We start from the raw sequence: 9,150 nt of genomic DNA, 5'->3' as shown, positions 1-9,150 counted from the left end.
TGATAATAATTGTACTGTTCCCTATATGCTTGTTATGCATTTGGATGAAATAAAAAAACTAGATATATGCTTGTTTGAATTTTTGAAATGGTGTAAATGGAATGTTTTGAAACTGAAAATATCTACATCACAAAGCTAGAATAACCATTTACTCCGAAAAACTCGTATATGTATAGTATTATAAGCTTACCTTGTGTAGCCGCGGACTACTCTGACATCACAAGACCACGAGACCGCCTAGCTCATTATCTCTGAACCCTAGTCGACACTACCCGTAAATCACGACCAAAACCAACCGATAGCGCTAGTGTGATGTAGATATTTTCAGTTTCAAAACATTCCATTTACACCATTTCAAAAATTCAAACAAGCATATATCTTACTTACGATTAGATAATCAGTCCAATTTCATTGCGATATCAAAATGATGTTCGGATCAGTCTGGACTGAGATTTAGATAGCTATGATGTGAATTTCAGTGTAATAAAAAAACAGTATAACGTAACACTATCTTTTTCCGAGTAAAATCCCAAAATTTAGCATAAATATATCTAGAATCCGTGTTTTTATTTCAAACTTCTGCCATAACGATGCAAACACGTGTAGGACAAAAGCCCCCCTGGACAAAAGCCCCTCCGGACATAAGCCCCTAGGACAAAAGCCCCTCCGGACAAAAGCCCCTTAGGATAAAAGCCCCTCCGGACAAAAGCCCCTTCTTTATAAAATAATGTATTTTTTCTTATTTCTATTTTTTTGAGATATTTATTTGCTATTTGATACATTTGGGTATTATCAGAGAAGAATGTCAAACATAATAAAAAAGCATAATTATGATGTGATCATTTGAATTCTTTTAATTTTTGAGTTATTGATATCAAAGAAAGAATAAAAAAACATGTATACATAGACATTAGAATGTTATATATACAAGAAACCATTAATGTTTACTTTATCATAACACACCTACCAGGCTAACAGCTTGATGTTTGCATTGATTATATATAGATAATTAAGAAAGTATGTTTAATTACAAAATATTTCTATCATATAGTGTCATAATTAGATTAACATCAATATAATTTTTTACATTTTTTTTTCTTCTATAAATCAGGAAATTAATTTATCAAATTTTTAGTAAAATCCCAATAATCCAGTAAATTATTACTTTGTGTCTTATTTTGAACTACATGTATATTTGAAAGAAGAAAAAACTGATATAAGAAAATATTTTATATTTTTTTTACTATATTTTTGAATTTATTTTTTTTGAAAAATGAAGGGGCTTTTGTCCTCTTTTCCATTAGTATGGAGGGGCTTTTGTCCAAGGGGCTTTTGTCCTAGGGGCTTATGTCCTAAGGGGCTTTTGTCCGGGGGGGGGCTTTTGTCCGTGGGGCTTATGTCCGGAGGGGCTTTTGTCCAGGGCGGCACAGTTTTTCGTAAAAATAAAATGTGGTCGGTTATCAGTTATGTGATATTGGAGTAACAGTTACCGAACTTATATCGAAAATTATATGTATATCTATATTGTTGCCTTTGAAACTTTATCCATAACGTTTACTAAAAAGCAGAAATACATCAATGGTATTTCTGATATATGTTCCTAAATTACAGTTTAAATGTAGATTTTATAAATTTATTATTTCAAAATTATACTAAATCCTTAAAATAGTATATTCATTGTCGACCGTTTTGGTATATCATACCGAGATTTAATAGTATGATATATGAACATTTATCGTATCATCCAAAAAGTAACCACATAAAGTGTTCAAATGAAAATTGAAATTACCTGTATACAGGGATTATAAATGGATATAATATATTGTACCTTTTCAAAAATATACTAAGTGATATTTAGATAAGTATATTTAGTGTGATAATGTTGTAACCCTTTTTGTATGACTATGCATGTACATTTAGATTCGAAACTGTGAAAATACATTCTTAGAATTTTTACTAATACCTTAGAAATTACGGAAGATTGCTATATGCGACGATTCCGTAATTACAGTACTAGACTGGAATAATTTTAGGTTAAACCTTTAGTTGAAATAGTTCTTAGAACCATTTTTGTTTCTGAATAAGTCACTTTCCATTTTTGTTTTACCTGTGTACGACATATATATATATGTGTATGTAATATATGTTCCTAGGTATGATCAGGTATATTTTATTTCCATTTGCTTTTACATCTTCATTTTAAAAAATGGAGGTGACAATAAAAAACCTAGAGCATAGATGTACGGGGTTTCCATAATTCAAATCACAATCCAATTAACGGATGTCCTAACCTGATTGACAGTAAGACAATAGCAAATACCCGATATAGTCCACCGAATAGCAAATTGCCCGCGGCCAGGTAATTGCAGGTGAGTTCGATGAATGGCGGCGTGTACAGGTAAACAACATCCTGGTCAAGGTATTACATAACCATCAAACAAAAGGCATGGCTAATTATATATCTATAATATCGGTGTATCTACTCGTATATCGATTAAAAATTGAATGCGACCGCACGGTCTGAAAAAAATAGTTTGTTTTGCTTAATATCTCAATTATATGATCTTTTATAATATCAAAAGTAAATTCTTTCTACCACATGTTGAAACGTTCTACGGTATTGCAATAAATGTATCTCGATTTATTCGGTTAGCAACACACAACACAATGTTTGTAATGATCAAACATCGGTGTGTACGTATGTCAAGCATAATATCCTTGATGCTCTAATCAAGGATTTCTTAAATTGTAACGTAAAATTTCATTTTACACTCACAAACTTTGCAATTCACAATGTATCAAAGATACAGACTACAGGAAAATGTTATCTTATTAAAGCTAATTCGTTGCTGAACTCCTCGACAAAAAATCTGAAACTTTTATTTCTGTGTGGATTTTCTTTCATAATTACACGAAGATACCTGCTATTAGAGCATAAAATAGAGTATTTGAAACATCGAATTTCACTCTTTTAGTTATTTATATTAGAGCCAACGTTATTGTACGATTAACTTCACTCAAAAGTAATCATAAAAAAAATCTTTGATCGGCTTTTCCTGTGACCGTCGATGTAAGTGATAGCACATCAGTTATAGTACAGCTATAAGCCACGGACTATTATGACGTCACACGGTTTAGAGCTAGAAAATATGCATGATCGGGTGGTCAGAAAATTTGACCTCGATATCTGCGGTTTACAGGTTAATCCGGTCGCGCGCGGCACGGAGAGGTTTCTACACGGTCTGATAAAGCCATTTCCAGCATAAACTGAAATTATTATTTTTGACTGCACAAACCCTTTAAGTCTCTGGTTTAAATACTTGTAGATGACTTGTGTGAACATTCTGAAGATTACTATACATAACGTAACCACCCGTCCAGCCAATCCCGTACTTCGCTAAGATTTCAACCAATTTGCAACTCATAAAGAGATTTTTTTACGTCTACTAGCAACTTTCAATGTTAATGTTCCCTTTCAATATCTTTGTCTATAAAGAGTATACAATTATTGTCGGCCATTTTCTCGCTTCGTGCTCCTACTAGTGCCGCCTAAATACAATGAAATATAAGCGCCCCGTAAGTCGAGCCTCGTAAGTCAGGGCGCATCACGATTCCGTTAACCTTCTCCACCGTGTATAGGTCTAGTGTGAATTCCTGTCTAAACATGATAATCACACTAGCAGACATGGCGAGAACCTGTAAGTGCTGTGACACTTGACCTGTCACTCAGAGAGGGAGGGAGAGAAAGAAAGAAAGAGAAAGGGAGAATTAAATATGTAGAAAAATGTTAATCGCAAAGATGAATACAAGTATGTGTTACTTTTTACTACAGTCTTTAGAAAGAATGCATAAATCATTGAAAAAAAAGTAAGAAATCTACACGAAAGTTTTACCCTCATTAAATATACATAATTATCCACCAGCCTCCGCATCCAGGTGAAATTGTACAGGGTTACGTTGTTCATCGCGGTTCTCACAGTTACGCTTTCGTCCCGCATTGCTTAACATTTTATAAGAAAACGAAAGTTCATGACAATGCTATTTAATAATTAAAAAAATCAGAGAAACGTAGCAACAATCCCCAATCGCTGAAAATACGTTTTTGAGAATCACAGGTAGGTGTGTCGAGCGCCGTATGCAAGCATTGATAGTGATGAGCTGCGCTGCCTCTCATAGGGCGATTACGTCACGCACCAAATAAGTCTCGTTACCACAATACATGTCCTGGCACCGAAATGCGGATATCTAGGTGTCCGGCAACTAATGACTCCGAGTGTCTTGAAAGGAGAACACACCTCATGTTATCGTGACACAAATTCTTTGATAGTAGAGTATAGTTTTCCTTTAGCTAGATGACTCTATGTCATGGTACCATTTTTCAATAATCTTTGTTGAAGTTAAAAGTTAATGGCTTAAGTTAAAGCCGATTCCAAACAGTACATACAAATTAATGATAACGGCCTTCTAGCGTAGATAATAATACTTGACGAAAATAAAAGATCCACGACTGCTTGACCCGCGGGCAATTTTCACGGATCGCTGCGCATGTTACATGTTCCTGCGCGGTAGCAAGTCAGATACAATGGAGTTTGTTTTGACAGTGATTTTAGCATGAACTTGCATATATATTTCACTTTTCATAACGTAGACAAAACGTACAATACAGTGTATTTAATTAAATAAATGCATGTCAGTTTGCATCATGCATATTGTAATTGTATTCAAGGGACGTGCATTTGATATTTATTTGTGTCTTCTCTGTACGATACGACATATCATATAGAATTACCGTCGGTATATAGTAGATTTTGTAATGTTCATTTTGAATATATAGCACCAAAAATGCCTCAAATAATGTTGTGATATATATAAATCAAGCCATTCAAGAAATGTACACAATTTCGTTAATCAAAACAGATTCCACAATATGCATAACTTCGACAAATAATTTTGTTAATCAGCCATTCAAGAAATGTACACAATTTCGTTAATCAAAACAGATTACGTACGTTATCAGAAACATATCTATATATTATATTTATAACGTAATAATCAATAAACTTAAATTACAAAATATGTTAAAAACCATCAAATCTTTGTACAGTGTAGTTAAACTATGACCGATTCCAAGGGTTTAAACGTCCTTGCCGATTCCAACACAACCCTAATATGTAAGGAATTTTCAATAAATTCATACAGTGAATGCAAACTTTGGAGAAAAAGAACTGTACATATAGTAACTGAAAACTATATATATTCCATGCTCAGTTGCACAGCACATGCGATACGGTAGCGATACAGTGACAGCGCTACCGCCAGTCGACTATATCTTGGGAGCCGTGCTCTCGTTATGGGTGAGTGGTCAACACACTAGCGAAGCTCGCCCGCCGGCTTACTGCGCTGTCGCCGTAGGGGGTCAATGAGAACAATAGGCAGTGGTATTTCCACGACAAAAATAACGTTTTCAAAAAAAATAACGTTTCCAACGATACTCGTAACGTGGTCACGTAAATATTCACATGTTCTGTTGATGCTAACAAAGTTTCACATAAAAATCACGTAACATTCTGGCAATAACATGGGAAACAAAATCATTAACAATCATTGCTGACACTAACACGTGAAATGAAATGAATAACAATGCAAAATAAATAATAACATCAGCCACTAAATCTAACATCATTTAAAAAAGACAAACGCATGCAAAGATAGAGATAACACAGCAGCAAAAGTATAACGTGTGCTAGAAAATAATAACATGCTTTTAGTTTAAGATAACTAAAATTTTGATAATAACAGTAAAACAGATATAACCAACATAAATAGTTAGAAAATCACGAATATGGTTAAAATAACAGTTTAAGAACGAAAATTAACAGAACAGGGCTACCAGTGATACCTTTCGGCCGGGTACGATTTGGTCCATATGTGTTGTAGTGGAGCACTGCCTTCGAAAATCACTCGGGCAGTTTTCTATACTTTTTTGTAGGTTTTCAATTATTTCATGCGCATACGTGCATTTACGTATTATTTTTGTCCAAAACAAACATAACTAACATTCTTAATGTCTACCGTACCGCTCACACTTGACGTCAAATTTGCCGTATATGTATTATGTAAACATTTTATAATGGTTTGCATAATCATTACTTTGCTTCATTAGCAGTAATAGGCACCGATTGTAGCTCTAAAGACGACACCATTTTCTGTCTTAAAGTCTTTTATGCTACAGTATTGCAGCTATGATCGTGCATGCACCAAAAGCGAAATAAATTATTTCATATTACCTTTTGTGTTAATTAGACATATATATATATATACCATTAAACACCAATTATTGTTAAAATAGTGAGTATCGTTTATACTTTGTCGGCGGTGGAGCATCTTTAACGTAGCAAATTGCACATCTGTTTTCTCATTACCAGTATGATACATGTACATATTTTGTTTTTGTTTGTTTTTTATTTTGTTTTTTTTTCGTTTTCTCGTGGCAAAATTATAAACACGTGCTTTATTGAAATGTATCATATTGGAGATATAAATGCAATCTGGGTGACAGATAAATAGAATAGGAAGAATAGAGAGAATCGGGGCGCTATGAATAATTATCAAATCACATTTGGGAAAAACATGGGGAATTGGAACGTATGTAACTTGTTGCAATTAAATTGATTCAATAATCTAAATCACACAATTATACAATTTTTGTTCTTTTATTTCCCAATAAAAAGCACAAGAAAATAAATTTGAGAATGGTATTATGCTATAGATATTCCAAAGATTTTTTTAGTTTTAAAAAGGTAATAAATGTATGAAAGTACAACAAGTTTCACGGGTCAAGTTTTTCAAGTGTTTGTCCACAGTTTGTCAGAAATATTTGAAGGTCACCAAAGGTCATTCGAGTCGCATACCGCTTATCCAATGGATGGGAGTTAAGAAGCTTTTCTTCATTACAAATCGAGTGCGTCGCTGCAACACGAACTTTTTTGACGTCACAGTCTTTTGATAACGCTAACGGAGTTACTTCCCCTGGACAGACACCCAGAGTCCAGAAAAGCTCCGTAGCAGAGGCGAAAGAAAAGTTTCTATATGCTTTCAGCTTCTGTTTTAGACATTTCAGGTCGATGGCTTCTTCTTCATGACATATTACCAAATAAAACTGTCCTTTTCTGTCTTTTAGAAATAAATTTTTGCAATAAATCGTTTTGTCGTCTGCATCCTGGTTTTCTTTTGGTTCATAATTTACGGTATCTGTTGAAATGCCAAGTTCCTTTAGATGTTCAAAAAGTTTTAATGATCTTTTGCTCAAATCCTCTGGAACAGCATTTTGTTCGACCCTATCGACTGCAGTAAGTGACACTTCATCGGTAGTTTTATTTTCATCGTTCAGAATAGTAATATTTATCGAATTTTGAACCATTTTTATAATTTGAAAATCAGATTTTGGAAACAAATATGAAAGAAAGAAAGACCATCCCTCCCGTTCCCCAACCCCTACCCCCCGGGGCGCCGCATGGGCCCCCTTTTCGTGGGAAGCCATTTTGACGGTAATTTCCATCTATTCACACCCGAATCCATGAACATGGACTCGGGCCACAGATATTCATCTAGAGGTACCATCGATGTTTCTTTGAGAACGTCATTCCCATCATGGCCGCTCCCTGGTGATGCTCACCGGTGACTGTCCGCCGAATGACTGCATGGACATCGTCCTCTGCCTGTACTAGTCCACGTCTAGACCTTCGCCACGGAGTCCGAAAAGCACGTGCATTTCATACACGTGATTTTCGGCCATGTTTTTGCTGACACTGATGCAGCACGTACCGATTATTCCACGGTACGTAATAATCTTGGTCGTCCTTTCAGGAAGTTCTCATCATTGCGCGTTGCTCAATGGGGCCGCATTTAAGCCATGTTGACAAATCAAGCTAAATTTATAACGTTCTGGCCATATTTTCTCTTTATTTCGCCATGTTAGCTCGCGATCGGTCTCAAAAAGCCATTGATCACCTGTAAAAAAAGAACAAAGAATAAATAATGACATAAATCAATACTAATAATTTCAAAATACACAGATCATAAAAGCGTATATGATCATATTCATACATTTGCTCCAATACCATCCTTGATAATCTAGGAGTTACTATCACTGACGTTATATTCACCCCTGGAATTAATAAGGAACAAATAAGATTTCATGCGTTAATGTGTTTTGCCGCCTAATGTATTGCGCGCGATAGTCGACTAGCGCGCAGAAATTAGGCCGACGACGGGAAACATATAAGACGGCCCGTGAAAATGAACATGAACATGTTTTAAATGAAAATTAACATTTGATTTATCTAAATTCAATTGTTCAGTATTAATGGTAAGCTAGTAACTTTTGCGATTTTACAAATTTATCTTTAAAAACTAAATTTAAGCTGTTTCGGAAAGCCGTACACACGAAACACATGGACTAGGCTCGATTTTTTTTACCAGCAGTCAATGTATATAATTAATTAGCCTTACTAGTATAATTATGTTGCATGTAAATGAACTTCAAATTACATAAATGCTACATGTAATTAAATACTACATTTGTAAATTGTATTTCTATATTTTTCAATATTCTGTAGGACTTAGTTATCGAAGAACAAATCATATTATTTCGATTGGGTTATTGATAACATAAAAAGAAAAAAACTCTTACGATTTAATTTCATCGTTAAAAGAGGTATAAGTATCACTTTCATCATGGCGAATATCAAATCAAAACCTCCACCAGAAAGAAACTAAATCCGTTTCAAGTCTTTTGGTTGGCTAAAATATATAGGCCTATATAAATTCTATACTAATTAGTACATACCTCAAGTTTAGCAGAATCTGTGATATACTATAGCGTTCAGCACATGATGAACTACGGTGATCTAACTTTATAATGATGATTTGGTCACCAACAACAAGATATATATAGTAATCCTGATTTATTTTAAGAACATTTCGTCATAGGTCGAAGTTTTACACATAGTCGATAACTAATTACAGTTATTTTCTTTTTATAGATATAGGGAGGTGTGGTTAAATCAGAATATTTGAAATAGTTTTATTAATTAGAATGTTTCATTTATCATAGAGTTTCCTTTTACAGTATTATATAGGCGTTTAAAA

At 34.2% G+C, this 9,150-nt stretch overlaps 1 long non-coding RNA gene across 1 annotated transcript; it reads right to left on the bottom strand.

Moving 5' to 3' along the window:
- Positions 1-6,694: 6,694 nt before the first annotated feature.
- LOC138330116 (uncharacterized) lies at positions 6,695-8,990 on the bottom strand. Its single transcript, XR_011209530.1, has 2 exons — positions 8,849-8,990; positions 6,695-8,010 (listed from the first exon to the last, which is right to left on the bottom strand). It is a non-coding gene; the product is annotated as an uncharacterized lncRNA (long non-coding RNA).
- Between the last annotated feature and the right edge of the window lie 160 nt (positions 8,991-9,150).

This window comes from Argopecten irradians, chromosome 8, assembly GCF_041381155.1.
Source record: "Argopecten irradians isolate NY chromosome 8, Ai_NY, whole genome shotgun sequence".
NCBI lineage: Eukaryota > Metazoa > Mollusca > Bivalvia > Pectinida > Pectinidae > Argopecten > Argopecten irradians.
The sequence above is the reverse complement of the archived record's forward strand: the minus strand, read 5'-3'. Positions and strand labels throughout refer to the sequence as shown.